Here is an 18425-nt window from a genome sequence, read left to right on the forward strand (position 1 = left end):
ACTGTTTTTTGCAATTTGGGCAAATTCTAGAGCATTTTGTTATAGGGTCTCCATTCAAGGTATCTGTAAGTAACAGCATAAATGGGCTTAAGTAAAATTTGTAAATGAGGAATATGTTGTCTTCAAGAGCCCAAAAGATGTTAGGCTTATTTGAACACTGGTGAGAGAGTCAACAGCTATTTCTTGACAGTATCAGGGACAGAGCTGTCCCAGCTTACCAAATAATTTTTCAAGACTTTAACCAAGATGGCAGGGCTTTGTACTATGGCATTATGTGTGGGGCAATGGCCCATGCCCTTTTTGTGAAATCCTTTGTTATTTGTATATCCTGAACTGAGTGTGTCAAATCAGTCCCCTTGGAGGAGGTTGACATCACTGTGATGTCATACCTATGCTTCTGGAAGAAGCTGGATACTTTTAAGATCTTGCGTATAAAGACTGTGTGCGATGGTAGGGCTGTTGAGGTAGATAGGTAAAGGTGTATTATATTCCTTTGAAGGTGTAGGCAAACTATGAATGAGAGATTCTGGAAATAGGCACTAGCCAGAACATATTAGTCAAATCTATGCAAGGTATTTATGAGATATTGATTGGAAAGAGTAAGTAATTTCAATAACAGTGCATATAGAGGCCTTAACAGGTAGGACCATGGCATTAAGGTTGTAGTAATTCACTGTGAGGCGCCATTCATTCTTTCTAAGTTTAAAAATCAGGTAAAATTGGGCTATTAAATGGAGAAGCAGTGAAGATAACCCCCCTTTCTCTAAATAAGTCTTGAATAACAGGTTTCAATTCATCAAGGCCCTGTTTTAACTTTTATTGAGCCATATTAACTATTTTAACTGGGGGGAGATGGGGAAGTCCGTGGGGTCCCATTTGGTCAAGCCAATTGTGAGTGCCATAGACTTACTTTTAATGTATTACTTGATAGGTCAGGTCATCCATGCCCACTATGGGATATTTTACGGCAGTAGCCGCTATGACTATAAGGAATTCAGGCAAAGCAGTAGTTCTGATAGTTCTCTCTGTGTGGAAACTCTACTAAAAGTATAGGGGTATCTTGTTTAAATTTGGTGGGATCCCAGGTATAACTATAATTTGAGCCCCAGTATTAAGGCCATGAAGGTTTGCCAACTGGTATACTTCGGTATATATTAAAGTCAACTCAGAACCTATGTTGTAGAGGCAAAAAGGGCAATAAGAGACCTTTTATCTTTTCATTGCACAAAATCTAATAGGAAATTTTGGATTTCTGATAGAGTTAAATTGTGGACCTGTCTCAGCTTTTTGTTTCCTTGATCTCTCTGAGCTCTTAGCTCTGTCTCCTCAGCTCTTAACTCCGTCTCAACTCTTAGCTCCGTCTGCCATACTACTCCTGAGTTTCCTTTCCCTGTGCCACAGCCAGGAATTCTCTTAAGGTGGTTAGCTAGGGCAATCATAGGGCTCACCTAATTTGTTTCTCAATTCTCAGGGTCACTACCCTACATTGCCTAATGTCAAGTGTCTTGAAAACCGTTGTCTTAAACGTTTCATCTGCTTTTTATGGTTGCTGCAGGTGGGAAAATAAATCTGGTCTTTCATCATATTGCTTCTTGTTTAAAGGAAATTATAGATTCACATGCAGTTATAGGAAATACTACAGAGACAGCCCTTATATACTTTGTCTAGTATCCCCCAACAGTAAGATTCTGTAAAACTAGAGTATAATACCAGGGTATCGATATGATACAATCCACCGTGATCTTATTCAGGCATTTCATCATATTTTAGCACGTCAATCCCACGCCAAAAAAAAAAAAAGCTTTTGAAGAGACACTGCCCCCAAGATTTCACTAATGATGATCCTTGAATTAAGAATTATTCACCAAAAACCAGAAATGATTTTCAAATACCAGCAAGAATAAGTTCAGACAGAAAACTGCAATTCCATATGTAAAGAAGTCTATTCTCCTACCGTTCTTCTTGCATAAAGCTTAGCTGTAGTGCTTTACATTCATGTATTTTTAAGATGCCTCATACTCTAGAACACAAACATTTTGTCTAAACTAATTAACACTAAGCTAACTAAAATTCTGGTAGAATTCTTTTTCTTCAGTAAAAATACTGAAAAAGCAGATCTCTAGCTTGTATTTAAGAGGAAAAAAACTTTGATAACTGACTTCTAAATCACAACTGTTACTCCAGATACATCCAAGTCCATAGTTTACTAAGTATATCATGTGGTTCTTTCTAATCACAAATAAAAATGTTAATTTTTGAAAAGAGGAAAATATACTAGAGATAGGTATGTTGGTCATTTTTTCAGTTTACATTTTTGTTCAAATAAAATTCAAAGGTATCAATTCATTTATTTAAAATTAAACATATCACCAAGAAAGGGATATATGCCTTCACTCAGAACTAGCAAAGACTGTTTTGGTTAAATGAGAAATGATACACAAACACTCACATTCAATTAATAGGTTGATTTCCATTACTTAATGAAAATGTTTAATGTAACATTCCTGCAACTGAGCTAATTATCATCTTCCAAGACAACAACAACAAGCAACTACTACCTCCACCAAATTCATTTATAAAAAGAGCTTCCTCTAGAAACAACTGTAAAATGGGTTGGACAAGTTGGATACTATTAATCCAAGAGTTAATTACACTACAATTTGTACTCTGTATTGAAAATATTAATGACTTGCTGTAACATTGCATTTCCAGGATCTTTTTTTAATTCAAAGTATCACTTGCTAATAATATCAATTGTTGGAACACTACATCAATTGATTCCTTGAATGTAGATTGTTTTTACATTTTTCCAAGTAAAACTGGAAACAAACTATAAGGAAAAAGTCCTTGTTTTATTTTGTTTCTTAGATTCCAAGGAGTTATAAAATAACCACATTATAAATAACTCATTCCAACCTTTATTACAAAGAGAACTGAAAATCACTGTCAGTAGACATATAATTCATAATGTGATTGCTCTGTGTCAAATAAAACATTCTCCAAATTAAAAAAAAAATCTGCTTTACAAGAAAACAAAAAACATACAAACACACACCAAAAAACCCTAAGGTAATAATTAAAACAACAAATACACAAAAAGTACTAAAAAGAACAAATATTTTAATGATTTCCCTTATATGAGGTAACTAGAATAGACAAATTCATAGACAGAAAGTAGAACAGGGCTTCCCTGGTGGCGCAGTGGTTGAGAGTCTGCCTGCTAATGCAGGGGACATGGGTTCGAGCCCTGGTCTGGGAAGATCCCACATGCCGCGGAGCGGCTGGGCCCGTGAGCCACAACTACTGAGCCTGCGCGTCTGGAGCCTGTGCTCCGCAACAAGAGAGGCCACGATAGTGAGAGGCCCGCACACTGCGATGAAGAGCGGCCCCCGCTCGCCGCAACTGGAGAAAGCCCTCACGTGGAAATGAAGACCCAACACAGCCAAGGATAAATAAATTAATTAATTAATTAATTAATTTTAAAAAAACAAAAAAAAGAAAGTAGAACAGAGGTTACCAGGGGCTAGGGGGAGTGGGGAATGGGGAGTTATTGTTTAAGGGTACAGGGTTTCAGGTTGGAATAATAAGAAAAGTTCTGGAGACAGATGGTGGTGATGCTTATACAACACTGTGAATGTACTTAATGCCATTGACCTGTACACTTAAAAATGGTTAAAATGGTAAATTTTATGTTATGTAGATTTTATTAAAAATTTTTTAAATGCTAGAAGGCTAACAATAATTTTGAATACTATACACTCATAAGGACTTGGTCAACTCTGAGTTATATGAATAATAGATGTGACACACCTTGGAAATGAAAAGCATAAATGATGTTGATGGATATTTCTCAACTTTGGCACTATTTTGTTTGTGACCAATAACTTGCTGTGATGAGCTGTCCTCTGCATAGTAGGATGTTTATCAGCATCCCTGGCCTCTTCCCAGTAGAAGTCAGTAGCACTTCCCATCCAATTGTGACAACCAAAAATGTCTCCAGATTTTGCTGAATGTCCCCAGGGGAACACAATCACTCCTGGTTCAGGACTACTGGTTTAGATGATTGTGAACTACATTTTTAATACAGGTCTGCAGAGAATTTTACAAAGAAACTGAAATATTCTACCTCTTTCCTGCTTATAGTATTTCTATAACTATGTTTCTAAATTTTTTTAAAGGATAATATATTCAAATGGAAAAATTCCTTCAAACTCTAAAGATTTTATATACTATGTATAAAATACATAGAAAAACTTAATATGATATACTTCAGGTATTGTAGAATCATCATAGTACTCATATGCAATATTCTAATATTCTTATTTGTTGTGTAGTCAAAAAAAAAGTAAGAAACAAAACATGGCTTTCTGGTTTCCGATTTTTTTTAGCTTATATCTTAAAGAATTGTTTCTTAATCCAGTTTAGAAAGAAAAAACTTCACCTTTAAAAAATTAGAAAACCTCAACTGTAACATAATATTACTTTCTTCAGTTTTTTACTAAGAGAAAATAGCACATTTAAGAATCAACAGGGCTTCCCTGGTGGCGCAGTGGTTGAGAGTCTGCCTGCTAATGCAGGGGACACGGGTTCGAGCCCTGGTCTGGGAAGATCCCACATGCCGCGGAGCGACTGGGCCCGTGAGCCACAACTACTGAGCCTGCGCATCTGGAGCCTGTGCATCTGGAGCCTGTGCTCCGCAACAAGAGAGGCTGCGATAGTGAAGAGGCCCGCGCACCGCGATGAAGAGTGGCCCCCGCTTGCCGCAACTAGAGGAAGCCCTCGCACAGAAACGAAGACCCAACACAGCCAAAAATAAATATAAAAATAAATAAATAAATAAAAGAGCCTTCCCTAAATTAAAAAAAAAAAAAAAAGAAAAGCAGCTTCATTATTAAAAAAAAAAAAAAAGAATCAACAAGTTTGAGGGACTTCCCTGGTGGTCCAGTGGTTAAGACTCTGTGCTCCCAATGCAGGGGGCCCGGGTTTGATCCCTGGTCAGGGAACTAGATCCCGCACGGCACAACGAAGATCCCGCATGTGGCAACTAAGACCGGGCGCAGCCAAATAAATAAATAATTTTTTTTTTTAAATCAACAAGTTTGATTAAATTCTCATGAATATTCCCTTAAGAATTTACATTAAAAATTGAAACAATGTGCTTAAACGTACGTAATATTTATTATATTCAAAAGAATGTATGTAGCATAATTAGCTCTCTCCAAATGAAACTGAGCTCTTATTATGACAAAAACTTCTAGTTGTCCTTAGATTTTCTTTTCACCTTTAAGCCAGCATATTAAAAAATAGGCTTTTTTTTTTGTCCTGAAAGATTATTTTCTGCCAGGTGAAACATATCAGGATTTACAATAGTTTCTGACCTGAAGAAACTGGAAGATATTATGCATACAAAGTAAACCTAAGCTTTTACTCTATTAATCAGAACAAATGAAAATGTTTTAAATATTGAAATATTTTCTTCCAAAGTAAAATTACTCAAGTCAGTTATGTCAGAACATAATAAATTTAATTTTAAGCTAAGAATTAGAGTTTAAATAGGTTTTCTTTACTTTGGAAAACCTTACCAAATCCTTTTTATACTATATACTGGCAGTGCTTATTGGCACTGGAACAACATCAACTATATTTCTCTTGTTTAATCTTTCTCTGATCACATTTCCACCACTGTCCATAAACCATATTTGTATAAAACACAATACAGATTTGGTTGGCCCACAAGATTGCTCCCCAAACAATGTACTAAAATCTCCTTTAAAAAAAAAAAGAGGGGGCTCTCCAGTTTTCACTCATATTTACTCATATTTAAAATACTCATATTTAAAATAAGTATATGTGTATATATTTTTTTCTATTATTTTCTTTTAAAGACATATATAGTTGGTTAAGGAAGGCATCAGCAGACTTTTTTTGCACAGATTAGTAAATATTTTTGGCTTATGGTCATATAACTGTTCGTGTCTCATATTTTTCTTTTTCCTTTTTCTTAGTAACTCTTTAAAAATGCAAAATATTTGATCTTAAAAAAAAATGCAGAAAACATTCTTAGCTTGTGGGTCCTACAAAAACAGGCCAGGAGCCAGATTTGGTATGGGAGCCATATTTTGCCTGAGAGCCATATTTTGCCCACCTCTGACTTAAAGCAAAAAGTACAACATCATATTGTTGAGTTTATAACATTTATAGATGTAACAAAGATGATAACAATAGCAAAAATGACCAACCTTTCCAATTTGCCCAGGACTGAGGGAGTTGCCCAGACACAGAACTTTCAGCGCTAAAACTAGGAAATAAAACTTATCAGGAGATAAGCTGATCACTCTAATTATAGCACAAAGGCTAGGAGAAGTAAAGGGAACTAGATGGTTGCAAAATTCCTATATTTTTCCTGAACTAATCCAATATTGCCTCTAGACTGTGATAAGTTAGAGCTGCATAACGTAATTCCTAGAGCAATCACACACACACACACACACACACACACACACAAAAGCAAACAAATAAAGGTAAGAGGCCAAAAGAGAAATTAAAACATAGTACCAATAACATGTAATTAAGACAAAAGAGGGAGAAAAAGAGAAACAGAAGAATAAAAAGCTGATGAGACAGAAAACAAACAGCAAAAAAAAAAAATTAAATCCAAACATATAAGTTACATCATATGTGAATGGATTAATTCTCCAATCAAAGGGCAGACATTGTCAGATGGATAACAAAGCAAAACCAACACTAAGCTGTTTACTTTAAATACAAAGAAACACACTTTAAATACAAAGACACTAACAGGTTAAAGGGATAAAGTAAGAAAAAAGATACATGAATTTTTTGGTTTCCCAGTGTGTATAAAATTAATGCTTACACTATACTGTAGTTTAGTAAGTGTGTAATACCATTATGTCTACAAAAACAATGTATATACCTTAATTAAAAAATAATGCTGCTGGAAAAATGGCACTGATAGACTTGCTCAACGCAGGGCTGCTATAAACCTTCATTGTGTAAAAAATGCAGTATCTGCAAAGTATTGTACAATAAAGTGCAATAAAACAAGGTATGTCTGTAGATGCAGAAAAAACATTTAACAAAAATCCAACACCCATTCATGATAAATGCTTTCTGTAAACAAGGAATAGAGGGGAACTTCCTCAGCTTTATAGTAGATATCTACAAAAAACCTACAGGTAACATAATACTTAATGGTAGGAAACAAGAAGCATTCTCACTAAGATCAGGAACAAGACAAGGATGTCCCCTCTCACCACTCTTTTTCAACCTCATACTGGAAGTCCCAGCTAATTCAGTAAGACAAGAAAAGGAAATAAAGGGCATACTGATTGAGAAGGAATAAATAAAATTGTCTTTTTTGCAGATGACATGATTGTCTATGTAGAAATCCAAATTAATCAACCAAAAATCTCTTGAAATAAGCTACTGTAACAAGATTACAGGACACAAGGTTAATGCAAAAAAGCCAACTGCCTTCCTATATCCCAGGAATAAACAAATGGACTTTGAAATTAAAAGCACAATACCATTTATAATTAGCATGGCAAAAAAATGGAATTCATAAGTATAAACCTAATAAAATATGTACAGTAAGTCCCCTACGTACGAACCTTCAAGTTGCGAACTTTCAAAGATGCGAACGTGCATTCACATGTCCAATCATATAAGTTGGGTCAAGTGTCTGGTGTACATTGTCACGTGCGTGCATCCTCTACAAGTGGTTGTGCTTTTGTGTACTTTACAGTCCTGTATAGAGTACAGGAGTACAGGATCTTTATTTCAAGCCCAGGATGTCCAGAAGCAAGTGTAAAAGCAGCAGTGATGTAGCTGGTACTGCTAAGAAGCACCAAGCAATAATGATGGAAACAAAAGTGAAAATAATTGAGAGTGGGGCGAGACAGTAAGATAGTAGACGTTGCTCATTCTTATAACATGAATTGTTCAACCATCAATGATTCTAAAGAACAAGGACAAGATCATGGAACATGTGAAGTCTGCTGTGCCAATGATGTCAACAGTAATATTGAAGAAGCATGGAAAAGTGATAGAGGAGATGAAGAAATTTCTCAGTTTGTGGATGCAGGATCAGCATCAGTGTCAAGTCCCACTCAGCTTAATGTTGATTCAAGAGAAAGCTAAAAGGCTTTATGAAGACTTGCAGAAGAAACACGGTGAAGAATCAGAGGGCACATCTTTTAGTGTCAGCCATGACCGGTTTCATCAGTTCAAGGCTAGAACCAACCTTCACAACATAAAAGTAAGTGGTGAGGCAGCGAGTGCAGATACAGTAGCTGCCCAGGAACTTCCTGAAATGCTTTGAAAAATTATGGATGAAGGCGCATATTTACCCGAGCAGCTTTTTAACGTGGATGAGACAGGACTGTACTGGAAGAGGATGCCAGACCAAAGTTACATCAGTAAGAAGGAAAACTTGATGCCAGGCTATAAAGCAGCGAAGGATACGCTAACTCTGTTGTTTGGTGGCAATGCTTCCGGCAATATGAAGCTGAAGCCTCTCTTAGTTTATCATTCAGAGAACCCAACATAGCCAAGGGTTTCCTTCCTCTTGTGTGACTGAGTATCCCCAAAGCCTGGGTTACACAGGCCATTTACCAGGACTGGTTTTTCCACCACTTTATCCAGGAGGTAGCGAAATGTTGCTTGGAGAAGGACATCCCATTCAACATTCTTTTGCTGCTTGACAATGCTCCGGGCCACCCCCCATTAGTGGACAACTTTTATCCTAACGTCGAAGTAGTGCATCTGCCACCAAATACTATGTCGCTCACCCAACCTATGGACCAGGGAGTTATAGCAACTTTCAAGAAATATTATTTAGGTCACACTTTTTGTCAGGCAGTAAAGGCGAGTGACACGAATCAGGAACAACCTTGCAACAATTTTGGAAGGACTATAACATCTACAAGGCCATAAAAAACATTAACTTTGCTTGGCATGAGGTTACGGTTGTCATCATGAATGGGCTTTGGAAGAATCTTTGCCCACAGTTTGTTCACGATTTTCGTGGGTTTGAGAAGGTGGATGAGAGTCCAAAGAGGTCTAAGCTGGAGCGAGATCTGCAAGACAACGACTTCATTGAACTCCTTGCTGAGCAACACAAGGAGCTTCCTAATGAAGACCTGATGGAATTGGAGGCCGAGAGAAAGGATGAAGAGAGACAAGAGGAAGAAGAAGTAACTGAAGAACCAAAGAGATTCACAATGCAGGAAACGGCAAGGGGATTTTACTTGAGGAGGCACTGTTAGTTTTTGAGGCACAGGACCCGAATGTAGAATGGTACACAAAGGTTGCAGCAGCTGTTCAGAATGCTATCCAGTGCTATCGTGTCATCTATGACGAGGAAAAAAGAGCTACTACCCAGACATCACTGGATCGTTTCTTCAAGAAGGTACATAGAATTGAATCCAGCAAAGAACCAGAACCTGTGCCATCACTGTCAGGCGTGAGTGAAATTGCAGCTTGCACTCCGTCTCCTATTGCTGACGATCCTTCAGCTCTACCATCTCCCCCCTCCTCTCCCTCCTCCAGCCAGTAACCCTTCTCGCCTGTTCACTCAATACAAGCCCCTGTATGCCAGCTGTTGTACTGCACTACTGTACTTTTCAAGGTACTGTACTGTAAGATTTAAAATGTTTTCTTTATTTTTTGTGTTTGTTTTTTATGTATTATTGTGTGAAAAGTATTATCAACCTATTACAGTACAATACTATATAGCTGACTGTGCTAGTTGGGTACCTAGGCTAACTCTGTTGGACTTAACGAACAAATGAGACTTTCAAACGCACTCTCAGAACAGAACACACTCTTGGAACAGAACTCATTCATAGGTAGGGGACTTACTGTACAAGATCCATATTAGGAAAACTACACAACTATAATGAACAAAATCAAAGAATTAAAATATACGGATATTCCATGTTCATGGATAAATAGACTCAATATTGTCAAGATGTCAGTTCTTCCCAACTGATCTAAAGAGTCAATGAAATCCCAATCAAAAGTCCATCACGTTACTTTGTGGATATCAACAAACAGATTCTAAACTTTACGTGTAGAGACAAAAGACCCAGAATAGCCAACCCAACATGTAAGGAGAAGAACAAAGTTGGAGGCTTACTATAAAGCTACAGTAACTAAGACAGTGTGATACTGGTGAAAGAACAAATAAATCAATGGAACAGAAATAAAGGGCCTAGAAATAGACACACATAAATCAGTCAACTGAACTTTGACAAAGGAGCAAAGGCAATACAATGGAGCAAAGATGGTCTTTTCAACAAATGGTGTTAGAACAACTAGACACCCACATGAAAACAACAACAACAACAAATGGAATCTAGACACAGATCTTACATCCTTCACAAAAATTAACTCAAAATGGATCACAGACCTAAATGTAAAACACAAAACTATAAACTCCTGAAAGATAACAAAAGAGAAAATCTAGATGACTTTGGGTTTGGTGATTACTTTTTACATATGACACCAAAGGTACGATCATGAAAGAAAGAACTGATAAGCTGGGTTTCATTAAAATTAAAATTTTCTGCTCTGCAAAATATACTTTCAAGAAAATGAAAAGACCAAGCCACAGACTGGGAGAAAAGATTTGCAAGAGACATACCTGACAAAGGACTGCTATCCAAAATATACAAAAAACTCTTAAAACTCAACAATAAGAAAAATAACCCAATTTTTTTTTAAAGGGCCAAAGACCTTAAAAGGCATGTCACCAAGAGCATTTAAGCATATGAAAAGATGCTCCACATCATATGTCATCAGGGAAATGCTAACTAAAACAATGAGATTCCAGTACACACTTATTAGAATGGCCAAAATCTGGAACACTGACAACACCAAAGTCTGACAAGGATGTGAAGCAACAGGAACTCTCATTGCTGGTGGGAATGCAAAATGCCTCAGCCACTTTGGAAGACAGTTTGGCAGTTTCTTACATAACTAAACATACTGTTATCTTACAATCCAGCAATCTTGCTCCTTGATATTTACCTGAAAGAGTTGAAAACTTATATCCACACAAAAACCTGCACACGTTTATAACAGCTTAATTCATAATTGCCAAACCTTGGAAGAAACCAAGATGTCCCTCAGTAGGTAAACGGATAAATAAACTGTGGAACTTCCAGAAAATGGAATATTATTCAGTGTTTGTAAAAAAAAAAAAAAAAAAGGCTATCCAGCCCTGAAAAGACATGGAGGAAGCTTAAATGTGTATTACTAAGTGAAAGAAGCCAATCTGAAAAGGTCACACACTGCATGATTCCAACTATATGACATTCTGGAAAAGGCAAAACTATGGAAATGGTTAACAGATCAGTGGTTCCCAGGGGTGAAGGGGAGGGAGGGATGAACAGGCAAAGCACAGAGGATTTTTAGGGCAGTGAAAATACTCAGTGATACTGTAATGGTGGATACATGTCATTATGTATTTGTCCACACATGGAATGTACACCACCAAGAGTGAACCATAATGTAAACTATGGACTTCAGATGACAATGATGTGTCAATGTAGGGTTATTAATTTTAACAAATTTACCAGTCTGGTGGAGGATGTTGATATGGGGGAGGCTATGCATGTGTGGGGGCAGAGGGTATATGGAAAATCTCTGTACCCTCTTCTCAATTTTGTTGTGAACCTAAAACTGCTGTAAATAAATAAACAAATAAACAAAGACTTATTGTGTGATCATTTCACAATATATACAAACATCAATTCATTATATTGTACACCTGAAACTAATATAATGCTATAACTAATATATATAACTAATATAACATTATATCAATTATACCTTAATTTTTAAAATATTTTATTGAAGTATAGTTGATTTATAATGTTATGTTAATTTATGCTGTACAGCAAAGTGATTCAGTTATACATATATATATTCTTTCCCATATTCTCTTCCATTACGGTTTATCACAGGATATTGAATATAGTTCCCTGTGCTACAGGAGGACCTTGTTGTTTATCCATTCTATATATACCAGTTTGCATCTGCTAATCCCAAACTCCCAATCCTTCCCTCCCCCAGCCCCCCTACCCCTTGGCAACTAAAAGTTTGTTCTCTATGTCTGTAAGTCTGTTTTTCTTTCATAGATATGTATATTTGTATTGTATTTTAGATTCCACATATAAGAGGTATCATATGGTATTTGTATTTCTCTTCCGACTTACTTCACTTAGTATTATAATCTCTAGGTCCATCCATGTTGCTGCAGATGGCATTATTTTATTCTTTTTTAGAATGAGTAATATTCCATGGTATATATATACCACATCTTCTTTATCCATTCATCTGTCGATGGATACTTAGGTTGCTTCCATGTCTTGGCTATTGTAAATAGTGCTGCTATAAATGTAGGGGTGCATGTATCTTTTCAAATTATAGTTTTGTCTAGGTATATGCCCAGAAATGGGATTGCTGGATCATATGGTAACTCTATTTTTAGTTTTTGAGGAACCTCCACACTGTTTTCCGTAGTGGCTGCACCAATTTACGTTCCCAGCAACAGTGTAAGAGGGTTTCCTTTTTTTCACACCCTCTCCAGCATTTATTATTTGTATTATTTTTTTTGAGGTTAATTTGTGCTTTTATTTGCCAGTATAACTTAACTATGGTGGCCTGCAAACTTTTTTGATCTAAAAAAAAATTTTACATCACAATCCAACAAACACACACCATATAATATATATACATATATAAAAGTGAAACAAAAGTTTTGCCAAAAACTTCTACCCTGAGCATTAATTCTCTTGAGACTTTTTTTTTTAAGCAGTTTTAGGTTTAGAACAAAATTGACAAGAAGGTACAGAAATTCCCCCAAATACCCCCTCCCCTCACATGCATAGCCATTATCAACAGAATGGTACCTTTTTTTTTAACACCAAGGATGAACTGCATTGACAGATAATCACCAAAGTCCACAGTTAACCTTAGGGTTCACTTTAATGAAGTGAATAGTGTTGCACATTCTATGGGTTTGGACAAAAGTATGATGACATATAGCCAGCATTATAATGTCATTCAAAGCATTTTCACTGCTCATAAAAACTTCTGTACTCTGTGTATTCATCTCCCCTCTCCCCGCAAACTCCTGGCAACCACTGATCTTTTTATTGTTTCCATAGTCTTGCCTTTTCCAGAATGGCATATAGAATCTATTTTTCTTTTTCTTTTCTTTCCTTGAAAAGAGAGGTTCAAAGCCTTTATGTCTATAACACCACTTACAGCCCACCCACGTGTGGACCAGATAGGCTCTAGGTGGCAAACTCCCCCACTAAATACTGTAGCTTTCCTTCCAGTATCGAGCCCTGCCCCACTGTCCTGCCCAGCAGCCACATGGAGGTGCAGGGGGACAGGTGTTGGGTATTTGTTCACAGGAAGGCCACAAGTTTTGTGCCTCTTGTCACAATGAAGCCAGATTCCTCTTGGGTTTGTTGTAAACAGAGAAGCCATTTCTTCAGGCCCTGTGCTCTGAGCACACCCCAGGTAGACTTTTTAATGATGGCCATTCAGACCAGTGTGAGGTGGTACACTTCATTATAGTTTTTATTTGCATTTCTCTAATAATTAGCAATGATGAGCATCTTTTCATGTGCCTATTGGCCATCTGTATGTCTTCTTTGGAGAAATGTCTATTTAGGTCTTCTGCTCATTTTTTTTTTTAATTTTTAAAAACATTTTATTATAGAAAACAATAAAAACAATAAAATATAAACAAAAATAGCAGTATAATGAACTCTTCTGTATCCATCATCCAGGTTCAACTCATAATCTTTTTTTTTTCTGAGATATACATTTTAAAGTAATAACTAGAATCATGACTTATAACATTATACCAGAACATATAAGATTTTTAGAAATTTCATGTAATGTCTGAAACATTTACATTAACATATTTCCATACAAATAACCCAATGAAAGTTTAGTATTAGTTGTTTTGTTTGTTTGTTTTTATACTGCAGGTTCTTGTTAGTCATCAATTTTATACACATCAGTGTATACATGTCAATCCCAATCGCCCAATTTAGCACACCACCATCCCCACCCCACCGCAGTTTTCCCCCCTTGGTGTCCATATGTCTGTTCTCTACATCTGTGTCTCAACTTCTGCCCTGCAAACCAGCTCATCTGTACCATTTTTCTAGGTTCCACATACATGCGTTAATATACAATATTTGTTTTTCTCTTTCTGACTTACTTCACTCTGTATGACAGTCTCTAGATCTATCCACGTCTCAGCAAATGACTCAATTTCGTTCCTTTTCATGGCTGAGTAATATTCCATTGTATATATGTACCACATCTTCTTGATCCATTCGTCTGTTGATGGGCATTTAGATTGCTTCCATAACCTGGCTATTGTAAATAGTGCTGCAATGAACATTGGGGTGCATGTGTCTTTTTGAATTATGGTTTTCTCTGGGTATATGCCCAGTAGTGGGATTGCTGGATCATATGGTAAATCTATTTTTAGTTTTTTAAGGACCCTCCATACTGTTCTTCATAGTGGCTGTATCAATTTACATTCCCACCAACAGTGCAAGAGGGTTCCCTTTTCTCCACATCCTCTCCCACATTTGTTGTTTGTAGATTTTCTGATGGTGCCCATTCTAACTGCTGTGAGGTGATACCTCATTGTAGTTTTGATTTGCATTTCTCTAATAATTAGTGATGTTGAGCAGCTTTTCATGTACTTCTTGGCCATCTGTATGTCTTCTCTGGAGAAATGTCTATTTAGGCCTTCTGCCCATTTTTTGATTGGGTTGTTTGTTTCTTTACTATTGAGCTGAATGAGCTGTTTATAAATTTTGGAGATTAATCCTTTGTCCGTTGATTCATTTGCAAATATTTTCTCCCATTCTGAGGGTTATCTTTTCATCTTGTTTATGGTTTCCTTTGCTGTGCAAAAGCTTTTAAGTTTCACTAGGTCCCATTTGTTTATTTTTGTTTTTATTTCCATTACTCTAGGAGGTGGATCAAAAAAGATCTTGCTGTGATTGATGTCAAAGAGTATTCTTCCTATGTTTTCCACTAAGAGTTTTATAGTGTCTGGTCTTACATTTAGGTCTCGAATCCATTTTGAGTTTATTTTTGTGTATGGTGTTAGGGAGTGTTCTAATTTCATTCTTTTACATGTAGCTGTCCAGTTTTCCCAGCACCACTTATTGAAGAGACTGTCTTTTCTCCACTGTATATCTTTGCCTCCTTTGTCATAGATTAGTTGACCATAGGTGCGTGGGTTTATCTCTGGGCTTTCTATCCTGTTCCACTGATCTATGTTTCTGTTTTTGTGCCAGTACCATATTGTCTTGATTACTATAGCTTTGTAGTATAGTCTGAAATCAGGGCATCTGATTCCTCCAGCTCTGTTTTTTTCCCTCAAGACTGCTTTGGCTATTCGGGGTCTTTTGTGTCTCCATACAAATTTTAAGATGATTTCTTCTAGTCCCATAAAAAATGCCATTGGTAATTTGATAGGGATTGCATTGAATCTGTAGATTGCTTTGGGTAGTATAGTCATTTTCACAATATTGATTCTTCCAATCCAAGAACATGGTATATCTCTCCACCTGTTGGTATCATCTTTAATTTCTTTCATCAGTGTCTTATAGTTTTCTGCATACAGGTCTTTTGTCTCCCTAGGTAGGTTTATTTCTAGATATTTTATTCTTTTTGTTGCAATGGTAAATGGGAGTGTTTCCATAATTTCTCTTTCAGATTTTTCATCATTAGTGTATAGGAATGCAAGAGATTTCTGTGCATTAATTTTGTATCCTGCAACTTTACTAAATTCATTGATTAGCTCTAGTAGTTTTCTGGTGGCATTTCTAGGATTCTCTATGTATAGTATCATGTAATCTGCAAACAGTGACAGTTTTACTTCTTCTTTTCCAATTTGTATTCCTTTTATTTCTTTTTCTTCCCTGACTGCCGTGGCTAGGACGTCCAAAACTATGTTGAATAATAGTGGTGAGAGTGGACATCCTTGTCTCGTTCCTGATCTTAGAGGAAATGTTTCCAGTTTTTCACCATTGAGAATGATGTTTGCTGTGGGTTTGTCGTATATGGCCTTTATTATGTTGAGGAAAGTTCCCTCTATGCCCACTTTCTGGAGAGTTTTTATCATAAATGGGTGTTGAATTTTGTCAAAAGCTTTTTCTGCATCTACTGAGATGATCATATGGTTTTTATTCTTCAATTTGTTAATATGGTGTATCACATTGATTGATTTGCATATATTGAAGAATCTTTGCATCCCTGGGATAAATCCCACTTGATCTTGGTGTATGATCCTTTTAATGTGTTGTTGGATTCTGGTTGCCAGTATTTTGTTGAGGATTTTTGCATCTATATTCATCAGTGATATTGGTCTGTAATTTTCTATTCTTGTAGTATCTTTGTCTGGTTTTGGTATCAGGATTATGGTGGCCTCATAGAACGAGTTTGGGAGTGTTCCTTCCTCTGCAATTTTCTGGAAGAGTTTGAGAAGGATGGGTGTTAGCTCTTCTCTAAATGTTTGATAGAATTCACCTGTGAAGCCATCTGGTCCTGGACTTTTGTTTGTTGGAAGATTTTTAATCACAGTTTCAATTTCATTACTTGTGATTGGTCTGTTCATATTTTCTGTTTCTTCCTGGTTCAGTCTTGGAAGGTTATACCTTTCTAAGAATTTGTCCATTTCTTCCAGGTTGTCCATTTTATTGGCATAGAGTTGCTTGTAGTAGTCTCTTAGGATGTTTTGTATTTCTGCGGTGTCTGTTGTAACTTCTTTTTCATTTCTAATTTTATTGATTTGAGTCCTCTCCCTCTTTTTCTTGATGAGTCTGGCTAATGGCTTATCAATTTTGTTTATCTTCTCAAAGAACCAGCTTTTAGTTTTATTGATCTTTGCTATTGTTTTCTTTGTTTCTATTTCATTTATTTCCGCTCTGATATTTATGATTTCTTTCCTTCTGCTAACTTTGGGTTTTGTTTGTTCTTCTTTCTCTAGTTCCTTTAGGTGTAAGGGTAGATTGCTGACTTGAGATTTTTCTTGTTTCTTGAGGTAGGCTTGTATAGCTATAAACTTCCCTCTTAGAACTGCTTTTACTGCATCCCATAGGTTTTGGATTGTCGTGTTTTCATTGTCATTTGTCTCTAGGTATTTTTTGATTTCCTCTTTGATTTCTTCAGTGATCTCTTGGTTATTTAGTAACATATTGTTTAGCCTCCATGTGTTTGTGTTTTTTACGTTTTTTTCCCTGTAATTGATTTCTAATCTCATAGCGTTGTGGTCAGAAAAGATGCTTGATATGATTTCGATTTTCTTAAATTTACTGAGGCTTGATTTGTGACCCAAGATGTGATCTATCCTGGAGAATGTTCCGTGTGCACTTGAGAAGAAAGTGTAATCTGCTGTTTTTGGATGGAATGTCCTATAAATATCAATTAAATCTATCTGGTCTACTGTATCATTTAAAGCTTCTGTTTCCTTATTTATTTTCATTTTGGATGATCTGTCCATCGGTGTAAGTGAGGTGTTAAAGTCCCCCACTATTATTGTGTTACTGTCGATTTCCTCTTTTATAGCTGTTAGCAGTTGCTTTATGTATTGAGGTGCTCCTATGTTGGGTGCATATATATTTATAATTGTTATATCTTCTTCTTGGATTCATCCCTTGATCATTATGTAGTGTCCTTCCTTGTCTCTTGTAACATTCTTTATTTTAAAGTCTATTTTATCTGATATGAGTATAGCTACTCCAGTTTTCTACTGATTTCCATTTGCATGGACTATCTTTTTCCATCCCCTCACTTTCAGTCTGTATGTGTCCCTAGGTCTGAAGTGGGTCTCTTGTAGACAGCATATATATGGGTCTTGTCTTTGTATCCATTCAGCAAGCCTGTGTCTTTTGGTTGGAGCATTTAATCCATTCACGTTTAAGGTAATTATCGATATGTATGTTCCTATGACCATTTTCTTAATTGTTTTGGGTTTGTTTTTGTAGGTCCTTTTCTTCTCTTGTGTTTCCCACTTAGAGAAGTTCCTTTAGCCTTTGTTGTAGAGCTGGTTTGGTGGTGCTGAATTCTCTTAGCTTTTGCTTGTCTGTAAAGCTTTTGATTTCTCCATCAAATCTGAATGAGATCCTTGCCGGGTAGAGTAATCTTGGTTGTAGGTTCTTCCCTTTCATCACTTTAAGTATATCATGCCACTCCCTTCTGGCTTGTAGAGTTTCTGCTGAGAAATCAGCTGTTAACCTTATGGGAGTTCCCTTGTATGTTATTTGTCGTTTTTCCCTTGCTGCTTTCAATAATTTTTCTTTGTCTTTAATTTTTGCCAATTTGATTACTATGTGTCTCGGCGTGTTTCTCCT

At 36.4% G+C, this 18425-nt stretch overlaps 1 protein-coding gene and 1 non-coding gene across 2 annotated transcripts in view; both read right to left on the reverse strand.

The window, feature by feature from the left end:
- The window catches only part of LOC118885808 (histone-lysine N-methyltransferase SETMAR-like), a 43615-nt gene that overhangs the window by 16659 nt on the left and 8531 nt on the right, over window positions 1-18425 (reverse strand). The window lies entirely within an intron of this gene.
- Window positions 13426-13555, reverse strand: LOC118885976. The gene has a single exon (XR_005017609.1). It is a non-coding gene; the product is annotated as a small nucleolar RNA SNORA11 (small nucleolar RNA).

The sequence above is a fragment of the Balaenoptera musculus genome, chromosome 19 (genome assembly GCF_009873245.2).
Source record: "Balaenoptera musculus isolate JJ_BM4_2016_0621 chromosome 19, mBalMus1.pri.v3, whole genome shotgun sequence".
Lineage (NCBI taxonomy): Eukaryota > Metazoa > Chordata > Mammalia > Artiodactyla > Balaenopteridae > Balaenoptera > Balaenoptera musculus.